The sequence below is a fragment of the Papio anubis genome, chromosome 9 (assembly GCF_008728515.1).
Source record: "Papio anubis isolate 15944 chromosome 9, Panubis1.0, whole genome shotgun sequence".
Classification (NCBI taxonomy): domain Eukaryota; kingdom Metazoa; phylum Chordata; class Mammalia; order Primates; family Cercopithecidae; genus Papio; species Papio anubis.
In genome coordinates this window covers 109,156,961-109,167,099 of record NC_044984.1, presented here as the reverse complement: position 1 = coordinate 109,167,099, position 10,139 = coordinate 109,156,961, and the positions used below count along the sequence as shown (strand labels likewise).

The 10,139-nt window shown below is 43.7% G+C and overlaps 1 long non-coding RNA gene across 1 annotated transcript; it reads right to left on the bottom strand.

Annotated features, from left to right (window-relative positions):
- Window positions 1-1,546: 1,546 nt before the first annotated feature.
- Window positions 1,547-4,646, bottom strand: LOC110740765. Its single transcript, XR_002515871.2, has 2 exons — window positions 3,767-4,646; window positions 1,547-1,846 (listed from the first exon to the last, which is right to left on the bottom strand). It is a non-coding gene; the product is annotated as an uncharacterized LOC110740765 (long non-coding RNA).
- Window positions 4,647-10,139: the final 5,493 nt, after the last annotated feature.

Here is a 10,139-nt window from a genome sequence, read left to right as displayed (position 1 = left end):
TGCACACAGGCTGGGGCAGAGGGGCACAGAAACCTGAATCATTTCGCACATGGCGGCGGAAGACAATGGATGACATTGTAGGCCTCGGCAGCTAAACCTGAGAACCCTGGGGACCTGGCCACATCTCTCTAATCGGATCCGAAAGCTGCATTCCTTCAGTTCCCCCCAGGTTGCTGCGAATTCCTCCAGCTTATTAAGCAGGTAAGACCCGTCTTTTTGATATAAAAACAATAGGCTGTATGCTAGGCTGGGCTGAGACCTCACAGAAAATAAAACCTTAGCAGCACAAAGCCTATCACCTCAAACACACATCTGGAAAGCATTTTCTATTGATATAAAAATGGATGTGCATATAATACATATGTGTATTTATGAATCTGGTGTATTAATCACTAAGGCCGCAGTGAAAAAGGGCCGTTCTTACCCCAAAACCAGCCCCAACGATGAGCTTTTGAATGACTTTGGGGTTGCCTTATTTCAATCAAGGTCAAAAGCTGGGTGGGGGATGTTCATATATGCACCCTTTTCTTCCCCATTCTTGGTCTCCAAAACCCCAGCTAGGCCAAAGTCTGTCTAGTGTTTTCTAGTGTCGTAGAGCACATACATCTGAAACTAGAACGTGCTGGTGACGTCTGCTGGTTTAAGGCTCTTCTAAAGCTCTTACTTGACAGAAAACCAGGTTTCTTGGAAGAATGAATTTTGCAGAAGAGCTAGTTTGTTTGCATGGCTTCATTAAGAAAAGAACTAGCGTAAGGAGAGAGCGGCAGGAAAAAAAGGTTGCACTATGAGGTTGCAAGTAAAACAAAGTCATCGTGAGTCTTCTACAGCTCCCACTGACACAGAATAAAGCGTGGTGATTGTTGTCTGAACTTTGCAGGGTCTAGTCTCCCAGTCCAGTACTCTGTATGAATAATATCATGTTCTAAAGGCCTGGCGCAGTGGCTCACACCTGTAATCCCAGTATATTTGGAGGCCAAGGCAGGTGGATCGCTTGAGGTCAGGAGTTCGAGACCAGCCTGACCATGGTGAAACCCCATCTGTACTAAAAATATAAAAATTAGCCAGGTGTGGTGGTACATGCCTGTAATGCTAGCCACTCTGGAGACTGAGGCAGGTGAATCACTTGAACCCAGGAGGCGGAGGTTGCAGCAAGCTGAGATTGCGCCACCTCACTCCAGCCTGGGCCACAGAGCGAGACTCCCTCTCAATCAATCAATCAATCAATCAATGGCTAGGCAGTCATTCCTCAGAGTAATAAACCAATATACACTGAGAGGCTGTGCAACATACCACACTTGTTAAGGTATCAGGAACAACACAAACTCACAACCAGAGAAAACACTTGTGAATTATCTAATCAATTAGCAACTCACTGCTTTTCATGTGAGCAATTCTGGTGTGTTCTATAGTGAAGAACAGCAAGAGGCTATTTACCCAAGAAGGGTTGCTTATTATATTAGGACGGGCTGAGTTATGATGTAGTAACAAACAATTCCAAAATAACTGTGGATTAAAGCAATAAAGGTTTATTTTTTGCTTTCTCTGCTTTTTTTTTTTTTTTTTTTTTTTCATTCAACTGGGAACTTTCCTTGGCCTTGTTCAGGGACCCAGGCTGAGGTGGAGTAAGAAGTCACTATGGAAACAGTGTATCTAGCCACAGCAAAAGAGAATAGTGAGTGTCACCATACACACCAGCTCCTAAAGCTTCCATCCAGAAGTGACACATCTTACAGCCACTCACCTTTCAATGCTCAATGTCAATCACTTAGCCACTTTCAGGAACCGTGAATGCAATCCCACCATGTGCCCAGGAGGAGGAAACATGAGAAGTATTTGGTGGACAATGCTAACAAAAATAAAAATAAAAATTTAAAGAAAAACACAATAATTTTTAAGAAGGTGAATGGGTGATGTCATCATAAAAATAGGGCCTAACAGTTACAGAATGTTTTACACTTTATAAAGCACTTTCGTCGATATCATCACATTTTAAACCTTAAAACCATATTTCAACATGTTACTTTTTGTTTGTTTTTAATAAATACATCCATTCAAAGAATATATATTTGGGGCTGGGTGCGGTGGCTCACGCCTGTAATCCCAGCACTTTGGGAGGCCGAGGCAGGTGGATCACCTGAGGTCGGGAGTTCGAGACCAGCCTGGCCAACATGGTGAAACCCCATCTGTGCTAAAAATACAAAAATTAGCTCGGCGTGGTGGTGGGCACCTGTAATCCCAGTTACTCAGGAGGCTAAGGCAGGAGAATCGCTGAAACCCAGGGGATAGAGGTTGCAGTGAGCTGAGATTGTGCCACTGCACTCCAGCCTGGACAACAAGAGTGAAACTCCGTCTCAAAAAATATATATATATACACATATATGTATACACACACACACACACACACACACAGAGCACATAGTAGGTGCCCCAAATATATATATATGTGCCGGTCATTGTTTCAGGTGCTGGGGATGTGGTCATGAATAAGACAGATAATGTTCTATGTTCTTGTAGTTTATAGTCTAGTAAGGGAGGCAAATAATAGGGCAATAAATGAATGAATACATAATTGGGATGACATTTTAGACTCTAAGTGAGAGACTGTGGGAAACCAGAAAGTCTAAAATATCATCACAATTATATTCTTTGTTTATTATTATTTCTAATATTTATTATTCTATATTTGTTATTGTTTAAATGAAATTGGTTTATGAAATGAACCATGAACCATGAAATGCAGCATTATTATGAGAAATATTAATGATGCCCATTATATATTACTATTTATATTTATTCTATATTTATTATTATTTATTATTTATTATCGTTTCTTATTCAGACTTATTCAGTTACTCCACTCCATGAGTCCTGCCTCCTGGTGTTCTCAGCTTTATTTAATTCCCTCTTTGAATATGGGTGGGACCTATGACTTGTTTCTAACCAATAATATATAGCAAACCAATACAGGATAAAAGGTGATGATTGTTGTCTGAACTTTGCAGGGTCTAGTCTCCAAGCCCAGTACTCTGTATGAATAATATCATGTTCTAAAGGCCTAGCACAGTGGTGGAATGTCATTTCTGGAATTATGTTACCTTATGAAGACTCTGTCTTGCTAGCAGACTCACTCCAGAGATTTTAAGAAACTGTCCACCTGTTTTTCAAACTGATTTGCACCATTTTACATGCCCCCAGCAGTGTATGAGAGTTCCGGTTCCTCCACATCCTCACCAACACTTGGTGTGATTAGTGTTTTGCACTCACTTGGTTTTTTTTTTTTTAAGACAGAGTCTTGCTCTGTCACCAGGGTGGTGCAATCTCGGTTTACTGTAACTTCCGCCTCCCAGGTTCAAGTGATTCTCCTGCCTCAGCCTCCTGAGTAGCTGGGACTACAGGCGCGCACCACCATGCCTGGCTCATTTTTTGTATTTTTAGTAGAGACGGGGTTTCATTGTGTCAGCCAGGATGGTCTCGATCTCCTGACCTCGTGATCTGCCTGCCTCAGCTTTCCAAAGTGCTGGGATTACAGGTGTGAACCACCATGGCTGGCCCACTTGATTTTAAAGAGTCAAGGTGCAGCTGGTGGAGATGAGAGGTACTAGAGCTGCCATCCCAGAGCCCCAGAGCAACAGTGAGCAGGAGGGCTAAGGCTTTTTGAATTTAGGGATTCTGAACTTGGTGTATTAGGGCAACGCTAGCTGCTATAACAAACTGACTAAAACATTTTAGTGGTTTCACACAATGGAAATGTATTGTTTATGCTCACCTGAAGGTCCAGGGTGGGTATTCCCCCACATGATGATTCAGAGACTCAGGATTGCTACATACTGTGGGTCTGCCACCCCTTAGGAACTCACAGTCTTCTGTAACCAACAACCCTACAGGGGAAAAGAGGACAAAGAAGCCCTACTGCTTTTTGAAGTCTCCAACTCAGGAATGGCTCACTCTGCTCATATTTTATGTGTAAGATCTGGTCACACAGCCCTAGCTGGTTGCAGAGGAGGCCCAGAACTATTGTCCCTACCTACACCATGACCTCCAAGTGACAACTCCTCACTCTGGAAATGCTGAGAGGTCACAAATGTTTGTTGGGCATCTCGCCATCTCTGCCATGCCCAGGCTTCTATAATTCAGCAAGCCCAGATGCTGATCCCAGCCCCAGAAGGACTGAGGAAGAACCACTGTTCTTGACTTCCTGATCTCCCATGGAGACCCAAGAAGGGGAGGTCCAGATCCAGATTCAGCTGAATACTGCAAATTGCCAGCATAGCTTTCCCATTACTACATTCTAAAGTCTGCCCAGCCACTTCCTGCCTGCTCTCCCCACGACCTCTCGGTTCTCCCAAACAACTCTAGGGGCTTAACCACAACAATTTTACTACTCTTGACAGAACCAGCTTTTGGAGCCAAAGCAACATGTGAGCATTTTCTATTCACAGGAAAGTGGGTGGGTTTCAGCAAGCCCTCACGAGGCTCCCACTGAATTCATGTTTTGGTAAGAGCACTTGGGGGAAATTCTTCCAGACGCAGAGATTTCCAGATCCTCTGAACATGAGAAGTTGACTAACAAAAAAATAATAATAATAGCAGCTACCACTAACTTGGTACTTCCTGTGGTACTTCACTGTACTCAGCATTCAATGTGCATCTTTTTTTTTTTTTTTTTTTTTTTTTGAGACGGGGTCTCGCTCTGTCGCCCAGGCTGGAGTGCAGTGGCGCGATCTCGGCTCACTGCAAGCTCCACCTCCCGGGTTTACTCCATTCTCCTGCCTCAGCCTCCCGAGTAGCTGGGACTACAGGCGCCCGCCACCTCGCCCAGCTAGGTTTTTGTATTTTTTAGTAGAGACGGGGTTTCACCGTGTTAGCCAGGATGGTCTTGATCTCCTGACCTCGTGATCCGCCCATCTCGGCCTCCCAAAGTGCTGGGATTACAGGCTTGAGCCACCGCGCCCGGCCCAATGTGCATCTTTGATATTTCTCATAATAATGCTGCATTTCATGGTTCATGGTTCATTTCATAAACCAATTTCATAGATAGAAAAAACTGACACAGCCCAGTAAACTGACTTTTCCCATTGTCATTGGGCCATTAGCAGAGCCAGAATTTTACCCAGGGCCATACTACTTCAAAGCCACATCCTGTTCCTCTATACAACAGCTCTTTCCCTAAGTAACAAGGCATCATAAGAATTTTCTCAGCCTGCTCTGAGAACATCAGCAAACTCTCTGTTTGCCAGCAAACTTGCCAGGACCATTGGGAATCTGTAATGACCTTCTTCCTCAATCTCTTTGGCCAGTGTTCCACCTGGAACGTGAAGGGTCAAAGTGAGAGTGGCCATTTAAACAGTTGAAATGGGAGTGGAGTAAATGGTGATAGGAATGAACTGAAACTATCTTGGGTGGTAACTCAAAGGGGCTTAGAGCATAAAGAATGCCCTTTTGGATCCTTTGGATGCCACTTATGGTGGTGGGCACCTACAATCCCAGCTACTTGGGAGGCTGAGGCAGGAGAATCGCTTAACCCAGGAGGTGAAGGTTGCAGTAAGCAGAGTTTGTGCCACTGTACTCCAGCCTGGGCGACAGAATGAGACTCCATCCCAAAGAAGAAAAAAAGAAAGAAAGAAAAGGGATAGGATAAATTTGAAGATTCTTTCCTTCTCTCTAGCATCATATTCTCAGAAATTCTTCGTGTGTTTCTACATTCCAATTCTTATAAATGATTTTTTATGTGCTTTTGTCTAGTTTCATCTGTTTTTGGTGGAAGTTATTTCAATACAAGTTACACTGGAACTGACTTTTTAATTGAAGCCTCTTTCCATGCCTGGTTCAAATCAATCCCTATGCTGTAATGGTTATGAGCCCAGAGTTGGAGCCAGGGTCCTGAATTCCCACCTCTGACACCTTCTGGCTCTTAATCTCTGACTACTTGCTTAACACTGTGTGCTTCCATTTCTATATAAGTGTTTCTATGGTATCATTTATTTAATAAATGGAGAAACCAAGACCCAACTTGATACCTGGCAATTTGGTGGCAGAACCTAAAGCTCAGGTATCCTACCTTCCAGTTCAAAGCATAGAGAAAACAATGGCATGGAGATAATAGCTGTAAGAATGTTAATTCTCTAGAGCATGCATCAATATTACTAATATAAAGTAAGGCCGGGTGCAGTGGCTCACGCTTATAATCCCAGCACTTCGGGAGGCCGAGGCATGATCGGATCACTTGAGTTCAGGAGTTCAAGACCAGCCTGGCCAATAATGCTGAAACTCTGTCTCCACTAAAAATACAAAAAAATTAGCTGGGTGTGGTGGCCCATGCCTGTAGTCCCAGCTACTTGGGAGACTGAGGCATGAGAATTGCTTGAACTCGGGAGGCAGAGGTTGCAGTGAGCTGAGATCACGCCACTGCACTCCAGCCTGGGTGACAGAGCAAGACTCCATCTCAAAAAAAAGGGGGGGTTCAAGGCTGCAGTGAGCTATTATTGCAACACTATATTACAAACTGGGCAACAGAGCAAGACCTTGTCTTTAAAAAAGCAAAACATAAACAAAAAACATGGCAGGGTATGGTGGCTCACACCTGTCATCTCAACACTTTGAGAGGCCAAGATGGGAGGATTACTTAAGCCTAGGGGCTTGAAATCAGTTTGGGAAACATAGTGAGACGTCATCTCCACAAAAAAAAAAAAAAAAAATTAGTCGGGCGTGGTGGCATACACCTGTAGTCCCAGCTACAAGGGAGGCTGAGGCACAAGGATCACTTGAGCATGGAAACTTGAGGCCGCAGTGAGCCGTGATTGCGCCACTGCACTTCAGCCTGGGCAAGAGAATGAGGCTCTGTCTCATAAAGAAAAAAACAAAAAGAGAAAAACATAGCCAGGTTGGGTAGCACCTGTCTGTAGCCCTAGCTACACGGGAGGATCACTAGAACCCAAGAGTTCAAGGCTGCTGTGAGCTATGATCATGCCTGCTGCACTCCAGTCTGGGTACCAGAGTGAGACCACGTCTCTAAAATAAATACATAAATAATTAGCCCAGTTGATAGCCTTTCTCTCAGAGAGTAGGACAGTTGATAGAATGGGAAATCAGATAGGTGAGTTTTGCCGGAGAAAAGATGAAGGAAATGTCTGGAGCATTGGACTGAGGACCAAGGACGGACCCTGATTAGCCAAGGGTACCAAAAACCACTCCTTCAAAGATTTCCTAATTTGTCGTGGCCTGCATTGGGAAGGAGCTCATTTCCTATGTCAAGTTCATCCTGAAGCCTTGGCTTAGACCTGAAACACTTGCAGAAACATGGATGGGGGTGGGTTTCTATTTCTTTGCAGCGTCCCAAGTGCCCGGCTTGTAATCCTCTGAAAATGGGTGAAAGTCATTCTCCAAGACTGTCTACACTATTTTCCACCCGACTCCACTCCTCTGCCCACCAACAGGGAAGTAGGAGGCCTCCCACCAGAACCTCAGCGGGTGCCAATACAATTCTGGCACCACTCACAGCTTGCTTCGTGGTGCTGGGAAAATGACGGAACTTCTCAGCACACTCATTTCCCTATTGCCAGAACAACAACAATAAAATCCACTTCTTAGCGAGCCAGGGGAATTAATTACTTGAGCATTTATTAAGTGCTTTGAAGATGAATGTGTGAAGTATTCTCTTTTTCCCTTCCTTACCCTCAGGTTTTCCTAAGCAGGACTAGAAGTCAATAAGAGCCAAGTCCACAGCTTGCATGGAAAGTTCAGGATGTTTCCTAAGGGCACGAGTAGCCTATTAACTCTTACTTGAGTTTCAGCCTGGGCAGTACTAGGGATAAAATGAGTTGGCAGAAACTCTCACAGAAAGGCCTTGGCTCAGTTCTCCTCCAATAGCAAGTCAGAAACTTTCACAGAGCTGTTTGAGTCTCTTCATGTATGTATTCAACCAGGATTCATTAACACTTTCTGTGCACTGGGGATTCGTTTGGGTGCTGAGAATACAGGAATATATAAGACAGCAAAAAATTATTTCATTCTAGAATTTATATTCCACTGGGAGTTTAGGAGAGGACACACAATAAACAAGAAAGACAAGTTTTATATACACATACAGAGTATGTAAGATGGTAAAGCGTGATAAAAAGAAAAATAAGTCAGGAAAGGCAGATAAAAACATGAGCGTGGTGGAGAGGAGTTGTTATCTGATGAAGGGTAGACAGGCAAGATGGCATTTGAGTAAAAACTTGGGAAAAGAAAAGGCGGAGCTATGAGGACAAATAAGAGATGAGTGTTCCAGGAAGAGGAACGTTCATGAATAAAGGTACGAGGCAGGAGCTGATCTAGAAGGCTGCATGAAGGACAGTATGGCTGGAGTGGAAGGAATTCAGTGGGGAATAAGGAAGAGATGAAGGGAGATGGGTAGTGGTGTGTGGAGGGGAACAAGTCATGGAAAGACTGAAGGGCATTATATAATACTTTGGCTTTTATCTGAGTGCAGTATAACTAGAGGTGGATAGATATTTGGATTGATGGTGGTTGGATGATGGATGGATGGATGGATGGATGGATGATGGATGGATGGATGGATGGATGTCTTAATGGATAAATGAATATTTCGATGGTAGATGTAGGTTTGGATAGATGTTTGGATGGATGGATGAATGTTTGGATAGGTGGATGGATGGATGGCTGGACAGATGGATACATACACGCATTTGTCGGGGAGCAAGATTTTGGTTGTAACCAAATGACTCTAACTGAGGCAGAAAAATAAATGTTCAGGAAACTGGGTAGCTCATAGAATGTGTACAAGACATATTTGAGGCCAGTGGTGGCTTCCACGCCTGTAATCCCAGAACACTTTGGGGTCAAGCTATGAGTGGGATTGCTTCCAGCTCAGAGTTTGAGACCAGCCTAGGCAACATAGTAAGACACCATCCCTACAAAAAAAATCAGAAAGTAGCCAACCATGGTGGTGGTAGCCTGTGATCCCAGCTACTTGGAGGCTGAGATGGGAGGATCACTTGAGTCCAGGAGATCAGGCTGAAGTGAGCCATGATCATGCCACTGCACTTCCACCTGGGTGACAGAGAAAGACCTGACCCAAAAAAAAAAAAAAAAAAAAAAAGGAGGAGAGAGAGAGGAAGGAAGGAAGGGGAAGGAAAGAAGGGAGGGAGGGAGGGAGGTGAAAGAAGAGAAGAGAAAAAGACAAGAGGAAAGAAAGAAAGAAGAAAAGAGAAAAGAAAAAGAAAGAAAGAAGGAAAGAAAGAAAGAAAGAAGAAAGAAAAAAAAGAAGGGAGAAAGAAAGAAAAAGAAAGAAAAGAAGGAAGGAGGTGTTACAGAGAGAAAGAAAAGAAAGAAAGAAAAGAAAGAAAGAAAGAAAGAAAGAAAGAAAAGAAAGAAAGAAAGAAAGAAAGAAAGAAAGAAAGAAAAGAAAGAAAGAAAGAAAGAAAGAAAGAAAGAAAGAAAGAGAAAGAAAGAAAGATTTGAGTGGAAAGTGATATGGTTTCACTGACGGTTTGGTTGTGCTGGATGTCCTCCGTTTGACTCTCTAGATCCACTCTCCACCCTCTTCATCCTGTTCTGTGCCCAGGAGGCTGCCCTGTATGGCCTAATTCAATGTTTTCTCTTGCTCTGGCATGAGATCAGAGAGAGGGGTGACCGTGTTGACAAGGGATCTATGCCCCGAGTCCCCTCCCTGCCAGGTCATCACAGGTTGACTGTGTCTATACCAAAGGCCACAGCTGTTCAGGAGACCTCTCTGTACCCTGTCTCCAGATTCTAAAAACTGCTCCTTGCTCTCACCCCTTCAGGCCTAGGGCTGGTAATATTTCCAGTCCCAGAGTACTGTGCTATTCCTCTTCCTAAACACAGCCCACACTTTTGTTAATAGTTCCTTTGTGAAACTCTGCAAATTCCCGGATTTGAATATGGTGTTTGTTTCTTGTTATTTCCTGTCCCTGTTGATGTATTCATCTTTTCATGCCCAGTGCCTAGCTCAGTGCCTGTTATGTTAGAGAAACAGATGGGCAAATGATGGATGAATGGATATTTGGGTAGATAGATGGATTTTTAGATGGATAAATGTTTTCAATTGGTGGGTGGGTGGGTGGGTGGGTGGATGGATGGATGGATGGACAAATGGATAGACAAACGGATGGATGGAT